Below are 15,007 nucleotides of genomic sequence, written 5' to 3'. Positions count from 1 at the left end.
GACAGGCTGGACCCTGACTAGATTTGAATACTACCAGCTGTCAGGATGGTGGGCAACTAAATCCTGGGACTTTGATGCATCCAATCCAAAGTTCAACTTAATATCAAGGAAGGGCAAATGGAAGTGGGAGGTGTCCTATTGGTACTGGGCTATGCTTGATGCAGAGGGGGTGACAGACCCCGAACTTTGAAAACTGTGGTGTAATGTTTCTAATATAAATCTTAACAACATCAAGGATATGTGGAGGGACTCTTTTGCTATGCTCCATGCAGTGGTTAAACCTGCCCCACTAAAAAAAAACATCTTTATACCATGCATAGGGCATATATATCACCTAAAAAATTAGCTAAGATCACTGGCTTAGAGTATTACAGCCCTAGGTGCAAACATCTTGCAGCTGATGATTTCCACATGTTTGTAGATTGCCCGGCAATACTAAGTTACTGGACTAAAGTACAGGAATTTCTGGTAGATGTACTACACAAACAGCTGGTGGTAACTCCCGGAGTAATCCTCTTTGGGCTAAATTCAGATGATCATCTTAACGACCTATCATCCAAATTTATTTTCTATATAATCATCCTGGCAAGGCGAAAGATATGCAGGTCCTGGAAGGATACAATGGCTCCTACCTTCTCAGAGTGTCTGAAACAAATAATTCTTATAAGTGAATCCGATATGGCATGTGACAGTTTGAGTCATGATAAGGTTTGGGCAGCTCTGGCTGCATGGCGGAATGGGTAACGGATATTCCAATGATTTCACCTGTGCTCTGCTGGTTCTTCTCCTCCAAAGAAACGCTGGGTCACCAAAGGAGCACGAAATGGAGTGGACTAAGAAAGCAGAAGTCGCTTGAGGGTTATGCACCTCTCTCTCTGTGTACGGGTCTCAAATATCAGGGCCGGAATTGGTGAATCAGTAGAGAGAGGTTGTGATTTCCCACCAAGAATGCCCATCATGGTATATGAGGAATACAAAAAAAAAGAATTTCCTTCCATTGGCTAACATTGACTGGTTTCACTTGGAAATTCTGCTAAGTGTGGAGTTTGGAACTTTTAAATATTCACCTAAAATGATCCGAACAACGAATTCCGATTTACTCACCTGTATTCAGGAGAGAACCAGGTGCTGCATCTTTTAGTCCAGCACTGACCCTGAAAAGTACTTCTAACCGTACTTACCAGTAACTTGTATTTCCTTCCATAGGAATCCATTGTCTGGTTTTCACCAGAAAAGTTTCTAAGTGTTGATTTTCACAAACTACAAATACTCCTTAAAAATCGCCTGAATGACTTAAACACATTCTTTCAACTGTTTACAGGAGATGCATCAGTGCTGGATCCAGGATCCACCACTGAGTAAGAAAAAGTAACAATAACACTACTTACCTGCCAAGTGAATTTCCTCCCATAGTATAAGATTGGTAATTCTATGTGAAAAAGTTTCTAAGTGTCAACTTTTAAAATAGAAGATTATTCCTTAAAAACTACAAAGTAACCAAAATGTTTTTACTCAACTGTTTACAGGAGATGTCCAAGGACTGAATCTAGGATCCAGTCCTGTGGTTAGAAAAGTAATCCATAAAGTAACTAATTGCATTTAACTAGAAATTCACATTGAGCTCAATGTTGCATTGTGTTTGAAATTGTGTTGCCCATTGCAACAACTGTAACTACTGTACTTAAAAGTCTATTACCTATTTCCAAAGTATTTAAGCTAAAGTAATCCATTCTGAGAAGGTATATTTTGTAATGCAATGTATAATGTAATTATAATGTAGTTTAAAAAATAAAATATCTAAAAATAAATAGTTTAAAAATATTTAGTAAATCAGTATCAAAGAAATAAATATAACAATTAATGCATTTAAAAATTGTCATTTACAAAACCTGTGAAATGTAATGAAAAAAACATGGGTTTCAGACGTTATAGTTAGGAATTAGCATTTAAAAAACCTTCAAAATTCACTCAAAAAAAAACATAGGTTTGAGGCCTGTTATAGTTAGGAATTAGCATTTAAAAAACCTTTGAAATTCACTGAAAAAAAGGTTTTAGGGGTGTTATAGTTAGGAATTAGCATTTAAAAAACCTTTGAAATTCACTAAAAAAAACATAGGTTTTAGGGTGTTATAGTTAGCTGGACATTTCACTCGTACAAATCCATTGAAATTCCTCCAATAGAATTAGTTGTACTAACTATAACTTGCTTGCCCGCAATCCACTGCTGATGATCTCACATATTACATCATTCATGACCTGGTCAGTGACATCACTGATGACGTCACTGATGACATCTCAAATGACATCACTGATGACATCATCCAGTGAATGTGGTTTGGTTTGATATTTAAATAAGTATTATATATATAGCAATGTGCATTGAAGACTGAGTGGATGTAGAAGTGTCTGGATGGAGGATTTAGTAGCACTGTGATTGACTGTCTATTTCTTTTTTTGTTTTCCCAATAACTTTGGCGCCGGATGACGAATCTTCGCAAAATTTTCAATTTTTGTGGGGCGCTCGGGTCAGCTCCTATCTTGAAAGTTTTGGGGTGATTTGGCAAACCTGGGCAGAAAAAAAAGGGGGTCCCAAAACGTGTTTTCTCCATGTTAATTTCCATAGGAAACTTTAGAAATGGCTACAGCCCGAACTGCTCAATGGAATTACACAACATTTGGCATAAAGGTAGCTCTTGTTTCAGAAAGTACGCTTTTTGTTAAATGGTGCAAATCCGTTCAGTAGTTGCTGAGAAAATCTAAAAATAAATGTTTTGATATATTGAGGCAAGGAGGATTCGCGCACCCTCCAGACCACGAGCTTTATTAGGTCTCGCCTGCCAATGCGCTTGCGCATTTCTGACGAGAGATATAGAGGGGCACCAGAAAATACTACCAAGAGGGCTTTAGAATGCAGATTATGGCCAGTGTATGTGCGCCGGGCACGCGCTCGCCATTTGCTCCCCCGCTGTCAGGATTCACCGAGTAGCTACTGTAGATTCCTCAAGACAGTTATCTAAATCCCTGTTTCTGCCCCGTTCTACACGAGCTAATGTTTGGTTCCCTTGCTCCTCTGGTAAGCTGAAAAATTCCGGAGGTAATCAGGGTTATTAAACAGAGAACTGATAAGACTGTACATAGGTCCCCTCCCTAAGATGGCCGCGCATTGTTCCGTTGAGAGTATTTGAGAGGTGCGCCCTCTAGTGGGCTTCTGGAAGTCGCGCGCTTCTAACTGCGCACTTCAACGAAGATTCCGTTCAAGAAGCTTTTCCTTGTCGCTGCTCCGCGTCAATTATTCATGACGGGAGAATTGTAGAGATAAATAGCAGGAAGTCAGAGAGTTAATAGTAACAGAGTATTTCAGAGACTAATTGAAGTATAAATTCTCGCAGTGCACTCTCACAGCTCAGAGAGGCACCGCATTCCTGACAGAGTTTCCGACCGCTATCCATAGAGCGGTAGTAAGTGGTCAGCGAGACGTCACAACAGTTTCCTGAGAAGTCCTTGCTTCCGAGAAGACTCGACAAATTAGAATATTGAGCAGAAGAGGTTGCAGAACTCGACAAGTAAGGTGTTATATCTTCACGTCAAGCCTACAAGTACAAGAACTTAATTGTCCAGCATTCATATCTACCCCCGGACATTCCCCTTGCGTTTTTCCTTTCCTTTCCTCCCCTTTTTCTACCTCCCTATTTCCTTTTTGCGTGCTACGGAAAGACTGTTGAACTATTACTTGTACAGCTGTCGAGTGAAACTCATTAGAGTATTACTACCCTTCACAGAATCCCCGAGACCAAGTCTGGCATAAGGCTTCACAGGTATAAGTTCAGTCAGAGTGAGAGTGAGAGCGAGTGGGAAGAATTACCTGGGGTAGAGAAACTAATGTATGCGTATGTCTTCACAGCAGGAAGCTCAGCCAGATAACGATTCACATTATAGAAGAGAGGCAAATACCTGGGCTAAAACTGGTAGGACAAGTTTTGTTTACCTTTAAGAACAGTCTGCGTAGTGAAGAAAGGTTTGTGGTATATTCTCTGCTTCTCTCCCTTCTGTGTATTAGGCACCTTCAGAGTAGACGGCAAGAAATATAGCAGTCACTAGAAGATAGAGGTGCCAGTCGAAGTTCAGGTATTCTCTTCTCTGTCCACTTCCCCTTTCCCTTCTGCTGGTGGTCTTGCTCTTGAAGCGAGGGTACCGGTGGAGGGGTGATCGGGACATTCGTCAGTACTGCCCCTGCGAAGCGTTGGAGCACCAGGACATCGTGACAGATTGAAGTGCCCACGTATTTTTCTTCGCCCGGGCAGTATGGCTGAGGGAATGGACTTGAAGGAGTTAGGCGCAATTTTAGTAGGTATTTAAAGAGATTTGGGAGCAGTTCGGGATGAAAACCAAAGTTTAAAATTAGAGTTAGTGGCTTCCCGTCAAGAGACAAGGCTGTTAGCGCAAAAGGTAGATGGGTTAGCTATTGGAAATCCAGTGCAGAGTCCCGCTGTCCCAGTCACTAGTGGTGTTTCTGCGGATCCTAAATCTGTAGCTCAAGTAATTCATTCTGTATCACCACTGATACCTTTGGCCACTCCCGAAAGATTTTCTGGAGATCCTCAAAAGGCCCAATACTTTTTGACTCAATGTTCTCTCCACTTCATGTGCCGCCCCACTCTTTTTCCGGATGCTCAATCTAGAGTAGCATTTATTTTATCATATTTGAGTGGAGATGCTGCCAATTTGGCTATGCCTTTGGTTAGTGAGGATGATCCTTTGCTTAGTGATTTTCCCAAATTTAAGGCTGAGTTTCTTAGGATCTTTGATCGGAGAAGGATATCTCAGGCCACCGATAACGAATTGTTGGAGCTGCGTCAGGGATCTAAAGATTTAATTACTTACCTCACGCAGTTGAACAAATTAATCCTGGAAACTAGCTGGCCAGAAGAAAAAAGAGCAGCTTTATTCTATCATGGATTAAGGGATGAAATCAAGGATACTTTGGCTCAAATCCCTAATAGACCCACAGAATTATCAGCTCTGGTGGATTTAGTACTTGAATTGGATTTTTTGGAATTCGGAACGTAAAGGTGAAAAGAAGAGAGATTGGAAGATAAATTTCCCGCACTTTGACAGAGCCAAGAGTGAAAAAGGATCTGGAGGGAATTCTGAATCTGAACCAATGCAGATAGGGTCAGTTCGTGGTCCCTTGAGTAAAGAAGAAAAGGAAAAACGGAGGCAAATGAAGTTGTGCTTATATTGTGGCGCTTCCGGACATTTTGTTAAGGATTGCATTAAGCGCCCCAAGACTCCGTTTAAGGGAAACGAGACGAACCATCAGTAGGCGGGGTCACTCTGGTGGTGAAAGAAGACAAGACGACTCCAGAATCTCATCTACTTTTGAATACACTGCAGACCATGACTCCTCATGTGATTCTCCATGTGACTATGCAATTTCGTGAACATCAGATTTTTGGAGTGGCTATCATGCTCGATTCCGGTGCCACTGGAAATTTTTGTGATATCCGATACGCTAGACAGATGGGAATCAAAGCAATCGCAAAAGACCGCTCAGAGCCAGTACGTGCAGTGGATGGTACCAACCTGACTTCCGGACCAATCACTAGTCACACAGAGGAATTGGAAATAACTCAGGGGGATGGGCATCGAGAAGTGTTGCAATTCAACTTAATCGACGCCCCGCAATTTCAATTGATAGTGGGATTGCCTTGGTTAACCCTTCATAACCCGACCATAGATTGGGAAAATAGGACTGTCAGTCTGCATTCAGAATTTTGCTTATCTCACTGTTATGGTACTAAAACTCTTGAGAAAGAACCTACACCATCTATGCTATTGTCTTTTGGGGGTCAGTCCATTGGAGCGGTTATGACTGAAGAAATTCCTCCAGAGTATCGAGATCTAGAGACTGTGTTCAGTGAGCAGGAAGCAGAATTGTTACCACCACACCGTGCTTATGATTGCACAATAGATTTGGAACCTGGAGCAGTTCTCCCATGCAGTCGGATTTATGCCCTATCCGAAGCCGAAAATGTACACTTAAAAGAATACCTGGATCGATACCTTGCTAATGGTTTTATCAGGCCATCTCAGTCTCCTGTATCATCCCCTCTGTTCTTTATACTGAAGAAGCAAGAAGGTAGTCTAAGAACTTGTATAGACTATCGTGCATTAAATCAGGTCACCATTAAAAATAGGTACCCGTTACCGTTGATCTCTGTTCTTTTGGATCAGATAAAGGGAAGCTCAAATTTTCACCAAACTTGATTTGCGAGGAGCTTATCACTTGGTTCGCATGAAGGAAGGGCATGAATGGAAGACCGCCTTTCGTACCAAGTTTGGTCTTTTTGAATACTGTGTCATGCCATTCGGCCTTTGTAATGCTCCTGCAGTGTTCCAACATTTCATCAACGACATCATGAGCGATGTAATCGATAAGATTGCTATCATCTACCTGGATGATATTTTGATTTACTCTCGGGACACTCAGGAGCACACTCAGCATGTACGAACGGTCCTAGAGCGATTGCAAGCCAATCATCTTTTTGTTAAGCTGGAAAAGTGTGTATTTCATGTGTCCCAGGTGGAGTTTCTGGGATTTGTTATCTCACCTCAGGGAGTTACGATGGATCCAGGAAAAGTAAAAGCAGTGGAAGATTGGCCTGCCCCTAAGAACGTGAAAGAAATTCAAAGATTTCTGGGCTTTGCCAATTTCTATCGGCGATTTATTCAAGGATTTTCTCAGCTGATAACTCCCATCACTGGTCTCTTGAAGAAAGGAGTCAAATTTGAAGCACAGAGAGGCACCGCATTCCTGACAGAGTTTCCGACCGCTATCCATAGAGCGGTAGTAAGTGGTCAGCGAGACGTCACAACAGTTTCCTGAGAAGTCCTTGCTTCCGAGAAGACTCGACAAATTAGAGTATTGAGCAGAAGAGGTTGCAGAACTCGACAAGTAAGGTGTTATATCTTCACGTCAAGCCTACAAGTACAAGAACTTAATTGTCCAGCATTCATATCTACCCCCGGACATTCCCTTGCGTTTTTCCTTTCCTTTCCTCCCCTTTTTCTACCTCCCTATTTCCTTTTTGCGTGCTACGGAAAGACTGTTGAACTATTACTTGTACAGCTGTCGAGTGAAACTCATTAGAGTATTACTACCCTTCACAGAATCCCCGAGACCAAGTCTGGCATAAGGCTTCACAGGTATAAGTTCAGTCAGAGTGAGAGTGAGAGCGAGTGGGAAGAATTACCTGGGGTAGAGAAACTAATGTATGCGTATGTCTTCACAGCAGGAAGCTCAGCCAGATAACGATTCACATTATAGAAGAGAGGCAAATACCTGGGCTAAAACTGGTAGGACAAGTTTTGTTTACCTTTAAGAACAGTCTGCGTAGTGAAGAAAGGTTTGTGGTATATTCTCTGCTTCTCTCCCTTCTGTGTATTAGGCACCTTCAGAGTAGACGGCAAGAAATATAGCAGTCACTAGAAGATAGAGGTGCCAGTCGAAGTTCAGGTATTCTCTTCTCTGTCCACTTCCCCTTTCCCTTCTGCTGGTGGTCTTGCTCTTGAAGCGAGGGTACCGGTGGAGGGGTGATCGGGACATTCGTCAGTACTGCCCCTGCGAAGCGTTGGAGCACCAGGACATTGTGACACCCGCCCCCATCAGACTTGAAAGGAAGCCACTCGCACACCACCATTTGTCTGAGCCTCGGCATTAGACTTGAAAGGCTGCTGCACCCCCGCCCACCCCCCCTGCCACAGCAATGCAGAGAGCTTGTTTCACCCGCCCCTTCTCGTCTGCCCTCCGCATCATCTATGTTTTTACCTGCCTTTTTCCCCGCTCATTCCCCTCTTTCCTTCCCCCTCCCAGTTAGCACCCTCTCTCCCCATCACAAGCCTCTGTCCCGCCTGTTTCCATTCACCCCCCTTATTGCTTCAGCTCGGAAGTGCTCTACAGATGTTTGCACTTTTCAAAAGGCTGCCGCTCCCCCGCCCACCCCCCGCCACAGCAATTCCGAGAGCTTGTTTCACCCGCCCCTTCTCGCCTGCCCTCTGCATCATCTATGTTTTTACCTGCCTTTTCCACCATCCATTCCCCTCTTTCCTATCCCATCCCAGTTAGCACCCTCTCTCCCCATCACAAGCCTCTGTCCCACCTGTTTCCATTCCACCCCCTTATTGCTTCAGCTCGGAAGTGCTCTACAGATTTTAGCACTTTTCATTCCACACAGACGTGCGTGCAGCCTCCTCCCCCGCCAAACGGGCTTGTGCGCCATTATTCGCCTCGTACAACTTCCTGGGTGCTTGTTTTTATGTGGAAACATCCCCATTCAACCATCACGCTGTTAGCAATGTGCCTTTCTAAGACATTGGCATTTCAAAGGAAGCCGCTCCCCAGCTCCCCCATCAGACTTCAAAGGAATGTGCTCCCGAACTTTCTGGCCTTGCTCTCGTGAGCCTTTATTTACTTTTATCTGGAGCTTGCATTCTCATCCCAAACCAGCTCCAGATTAGCACGCCTGTGAGAGTTTTGTTGTGCAAAATTAACAACCCATGTAATAGAATAGACTGGGATTAAAATGTTTGCCACAAAATTTGCTTCATAGATTAGAGCGAGGGGATTTTTGACTATGACCACGAGTGACTTAAAAACATTACCAACAAAACAATGTTTTTAATCAAAGTTTATACAGGCATTCCAAATCAACATTGTGTTCTGCGTTGAGCATGCCTGACCAATAGGGTGTTTCCGTACCGTCCATGAATAGATTCAAATGCCGAACTTCATTGCATAAATAAAAGAAACGTAAATCACTTGCCGCTCACTGTTGTAATATATATCAGTTCGCCACTACTTTGGAAAGGTTGCCTTACCGTTACCAGCTGACTCTCCTCATTTCTAACCCTCTTGTTTCTCCCAGCTAGTTTAAAGTGCACTGGATATCAGTAGGTCTTTCGTGTTGCTTTTAAAGGTACATACACACTTCTCACCGAAGAAATAAACTCCACCCTCCAACTCCAACTCCACCCTCCAACTCCAACCTCCAACTCCACCCTCCAACTCCAACTCCATCCTTCAACTCCAACTCCACCCTCCAACTCCTACCTCCAACTCCACCCTCCAACTCCAACTCCATCCTTCAACTCCAACTCCACCCTCCAACTCCACCCTCCATTTCCACCCTCCAACTCCACCCTAAAACTACACCCTCCAACTCCAACTCCACCCTCCAACTCCACCCTCCAACTCCACCCTCCAACTTCACCCTCCATCACTCAGGGGCACCACCTCATCACTCGGGGATACCACCACATCACTTGGGGACACCGCTACATCACTCGGGGACACCACCACATCACTCCGGGACACCAACACATCACTCAAGAACACCACCACATCACTCAGGAACACCACCACATCACTCAGGGGCACCACCACATCACTCAGGCCAACCACATTATCACTCAGCACCAAAACAGCAAAATCCTTGCTTGCTACCAACGAGCATTGCCATAGCCAATAGGACTCGCATTAGGAAAGTGTAAGCTATTGGCTTTGTGAATAACAATGCATTGCAAATGCTTTTGCTAAACTGCTGTCAACACTCCAAACCAGGAAGTGCTGGCAGCCATTTTTTGCCTTGGTAACCGAGGCACAAGAAAACAGGGAAACAAAGGTGTATAACAACAAAAGGGGGCAGGATAGAAACACCCTGACCCACTAGGCCTGCTTAGGGGGTCCCAAAAAACCCATTTTATTGTTTAAAAATCAGCCGAATTCGCCGAGTCCGCCCGAGAATTGTAATTAAGCCCCCAGGTGGGTAGGCCCCGGGGGCATTGCCAAAAACTCACTGAGCCACCTGAACAGTTACTTCTGTTCCTGTTCAGGCTTGCTTTTTACGTTCAACTCTACTGACCCTGCGGACTTCTTCCCCACTAATGCTGTCCAATTAGCACCATTGGGAAAAAGCAGGCCAATGAATTTAAGGGCGCACATGCCATGTTCAAGTGAGTTTGGTTTCTAAAAATTGCTGTTTTTTCTGCGTTTTACATTGGCCAAAGAAAAGGCACGTTAGGTAATTCACCCTCATCATTAGGTAAGGCACACCCGCATGAGGATATGCTTTTGGAAACATGCTTTGCTTAGGGGGTGAGCGTGTCTATGGAACACCAAAGCTGATGGCGGCGGAGGACTTTAGGACACAGCAGAGATGACGGGAGGCAGCTGCATGTGTGGATATCACTGGAAGCCTAAAGAGAGTGCTGCTGAATGCTGCCCTTAATATGCAGCTTAGCAACAGTGCTCTGCGAGCAGGGCTCAGATTATCACTCTTCCTTGAGCACTAAACCAGTGGATAGCATACAATGGAAGGCATGAGGCGGAGGGGGTACCCGGGAAGTGCAGCCTGAGCAGCCCCGCACAGGACTCACCATGAGAAGGGTCCATGTGGAGGGAAGTAATAGCCATTGTAGAGCAGATGAGCCCGGATCAGAAGCTGCGCGGTAAGATCACTCATTCTACCAAACCATCAGATTTAATCAAAGACCCTCCCCAAACCTCACTGTGCTGATGTAAGCACACTTCAAACCTGGTGCAGCCAGATAAACCCACAAACACTTAACAGCCAGTCCAAACCACACTCTTGCCACTGTGCTTCCAGGTCAAACCACACTTCACACCTAGTGCACCTAGATCAAAACACAAACCCTTAGTGTGAGACCAAACCTCACTACAGTCACTGTGCTGAGGAAATCGCATTTCATGTTCAGTGCAATTGCACAAAAGCGTTGTGCTGCAAGTCTAACCCGCCCATGCAAAACCTACGCAGCCAGCTTGATCCAACATCCAGCTCCTTGCAGTCAAACCAACTCCCACCAATCACTGAAAGTCATTTTCACACAAACTTTATGTATCGCAACCCATGCGCTGCCTTACCAAACCTCACTTGAAATATTGCACAGCTGTATTTATTTACCTCACTGCATTCTATCTGCAACCAGACCATCCCTTGCCAATCACTACAAACCATTTGCAGCTAGCCCAAACCGGGGGCGGAGTTTTCTTTGGTGTAGCAGGTGCAGTGGGTCTGAGGGGGGCACTGAACCTTGATTTGTGACTTATTCCACAATTTTACACCACTTACAATGGGGGTTTGCTCCTGAATTGTGAGATTCAAGTTTGTGAGTTTTCCAGAGTTAGGAGTCTGTTAATGTGATTGTGGCACATCGGTTCTTTTAAGCTCCTTGTACTGAGGGACAATGGAAGGATTTGTAGGGTCAGTCAGAACATAAATCAGGGTGCCCTGTAAACTTGGAATGTGTGTGATTTAAGGGTTAATGTTAAATCAGCGCACGCTGTAGTGTGTTTGGTTGGACACTGCTTTTGTCATTGGAAGCTGAAGTTGTGACCATGGTGGTGTGCTCTGAGGGGAAGTGAACAGGCTCTCCACAAAATGGTTTGTCTGTCTCCACAGTGGTCTGTCTAATATTATAGAAGTGTAGAAACCCCCAATCATTCCTGACGATACGTCAGGAGACAGTGCCTTCAGGAATGGCCACTTCTGGGAATGCAAGTCTTTAAGTTCCGCCCTGTGCTGAGGACTAACTCTGCTAAATGAAGAACAGCAACAATTTTACAACTCAGGACAATAGGAAGCCAGGAAAATGGACAGGGCTTTGGAAATAGAAAACTTTGAGATGTAGAGAGCTTGGAAAATAGACAGCTTATAAAACTAACAGCAATGGGAATTGACATCTATAATGACTACATATGTATGTGGTTAAAGAGTTCTGATGGACCGGCAGGTTTAGGGACTAGACTGCTGTGGGGAAATAGAGAGCCATGAGAAGCGGGACCTATGTTTTAATGATAGGTCTGGGAAGTAGGGGGTGGGGAGAGCTAGTTAGGAGGAACAAACATGACTGTTGGCTCTATAGGGCAGTCGGAGCAGGGTAGCAGGTTTTAGGGACAGTCAGTCTTGTATGGCTGCCTCTCAGGAATGGGAAGCTGTCATGGATATCTTCACAAAGTAAGTCAGTTCTGATGGAGATAGAGTCTAGACGTGCAACTTGTATCCTCTTAACAGTGTATGAAAGGCTCTGTCAATTCTGAAAAACAGTTATTTCTGTGGGACACTTTAGTCCTGAAAGACTGTGTTGTTGAGAGGCACAAAGCTCAGAGACTTACTCTGAAGAACAGGGGCATAGCTAGTGTGTCATGGGCCCTTGTGGAAGGATATAAATTGAACCCCTTGCTGCTGTTTGAAAAGTGAAGTACAACAATAAACAAGGTTCAGTGCGCCCCTCATATCTCTGGGGCCTGGTGCTACTGCACCTGCTGCACCTATGAAAGCTTCGCCCCTGCCAAGGACAGTCGAAACTGGGTGTTAGACTTCTCTGGGGCAAAATAATGTCGGAGGAGCAGCCAGTTTGGAGAGACATCGGGGTTTTTTTTCTGTGGGGGGGCTTAAAATGTAGCAGCTCGGACGGCCAGACAGCTCTTAAGATGGGACATTCTTTAGGGGAAAATCAGGTCTGTGGATTAGACAGTTCGGATGGAAAGAGTACTCAGGGGACAGTAACATTTGAGTGATAATCAACTGGGAGGGACAATCGGCTCTGGAAATTGTATCAGCTGCTAAGGACAGTCAGGTCAGAAGGACTGTCACCTCAGAGGGTCAGTCTCTCTGGGGGTATCATAAGTCTGAGGGCAGACAACTTCAAGAGGCAATCAGCTCTGAGTTACTGTGAGGGACAGTCATTTCTGAGGAGCAGTCATGAGCGAGCAGCAGTTAGCAAGAAAGTTCAGTCAGCTCGAAGCACAGTCAGATTTGGTGAATGGAACATGCTCCGAGGAATGGTCACACCTGAAGGTTAGACAGTTTGAAAGGAAAAACTGCTCAGAGACAATCAGCTCTTGGAATTAAACAGCTGTGAGAGATAATTAGGTCAGAAATACCATCACCACGAAGGGTAAGTAAATTGTGAGAGAAAGTCATCACATTTAACTGTGAGGGACATTTCTGGGTGCAGGTCTCCCCGCCGAGGGTGTTAGCAGATATCCACGCAGCTGGGCACAGGCAGATCTTTCTCCAGCTGTGTCTGAGTTATCTGGCAGCGCCTGGATGCGATCAGATGTCTGGCCTTGGTACATCAGGTATCTCCCCCTACCTGCCCTTGAAGAGGTCTCGTGACAGCCAGATGCAGAGGCAGCTGCTGCCTGTAGGTCAATTTGGGTAGAACTGCGTGCCGCTGGTTGTGGGTTTGACTGTCCGTGTGGACTCGAGCGATCCCACTTTAATGTGAGGGTGGTCTGTTTGATGTGGGGATCTGCTCACAGATATGTGACTGGCACCTTTTCAGCTACATGTGGTGCAGCGCCCTTCAGCTCCTCTTATGGCAGTCTGTGCAAGTGTGCTCTTTACGCACGCCTGAGGGGCAGTTTATCCGCAGCCAACATGTGATCCTCGCCCCCTGTGCTGTTCTGCACACAGTAAATGTTGGCTGGCTTGTCCGCCATGGAGAGCTGCTGTTCTGCCTCCTGTCCTGGTCTCCCCAGATGGGAGTTAGACTATCCTGTCTACAGGAGAAATGGCTAGTCCATCCAGAAGTGTGCCCAGTATGCAACTCTGTACACACCGGAGTGTGGCGGTTCTACCCATCATGCTGCTTTCTTCACAGTGCTGGCCTTTGTCCAATGAAGGCTTTTTAACATGTATATGGCTCCTCTAGCCAAGATCGTTCAACCATTCGGCTTCAAGATAGTCTCTTATACCGATGATACACAGCTGCTATTTCCTATCGGTTCCAATCCCACCGACGAGAAATTACGTTTCTCGGGGAGAATGTTAGCAATCTCGGATTGGTTGATGGAGCGATACCTCAAGCTTAATCCAGAAAAAACTGAACTTATGCTCCTTGGTAGAGCCGCTCACTACTAGTCGGCTGACTGGTGGCCCTCCCAACTGGGAGAGGCCCCTACCCCCACCTCCTCAGTAAAAAGTTTAGGAATATAACTGGATCATAAACTCACGATGAAAGATAAAATCAAGAATATCTCCAGGGAATGCTATCATAGCCTTCGTCTTCTATGTAGAATACTTCCCTACCAGCCACTAGAATGCCGCAGAACAGTAGTCGAGGCAACGGTCATGATTCAGCTCAACTATGGGAACGCACTGTTGGTGGAAGGAGGTGAGACTATGCTAACTAAACTTCAAGTGATCCAAAACACTGCAGCAAGGATGGTTCTAAACCTCCCCCCAGGATACCCATCTCTTCCCCTACTTAGAGAACTGCAATGGCTCCCAGTGAAAAAAAGATCTTTTTTTAAGATCTGTTGTCTCTCTTTTAGAGAAGTGTGGCTCAATGATTAGAGCGGCAGACCCTGATGCAGAGGTCTAGCCCGGGACCAGGGTTCAATTCCCCGCCTCGGCGGGTCTTGGGCTCAAAATTCCATGGACCTGATCATTCTCGCCTTGGTGCCTATTCCAATCATGGAGTCCCACTCTGCAACTCTGGGCAATAGCTTGCTTAATCTCCACAACGCTAAGGATGCCTGGCCTCCACCTTGGGGGTGCCCAGGAGTGGACGCCTCACAGGGAAAGCCAGGATGGGTTCCACAGCGGTATTCGTACAAGCGCCTTGAGACCCTTGCGGGTGAGTAGTGCACTATACAAGTATAAAATTACAGTTTAAAGCACTCAAGGGGTTGGGCCCTCGTTATCTGCAAAAAAAGCTTTTCAAGCAGATGTCCGGATGCAATCTAAGATCTAACTCATTGGCCTTTTGAAGGTCCCGCGTATTCGCTTGACTCGCACAGGCGGTAGAGCATTTTCATACATTGCTCCCAAATACTGGAACTCACTACCAGAGGCATTTCGTAAATACACGTCCTACTTTGTTTTTAGAAAACAACTTAAAACTTTCGTGTTTTAACCCTGTTCACGCTCGAGTAATTTTCATCTGGACCTGTTTCATGTTATCCCCTAGGTAAGCGCTGAGA

This window comes from Lissotriton vulgaris, chromosome 3_1 (genome assembly GCF_964263255.1).
Source record: "Lissotriton vulgaris chromosome 3_1, aLisVul1.2, whole genome shotgun sequence".
In the NCBI taxonomy this organism is placed as follows: Eukaryota; Metazoa; Chordata; class Amphibia; order Caudata; family Salamandridae; genus Lissotriton; species Lissotriton vulgaris.
The sequence above is the reverse complement of the archived record's forward strand: the minus strand, read 5'-3'. Positions refer to the sequence as shown.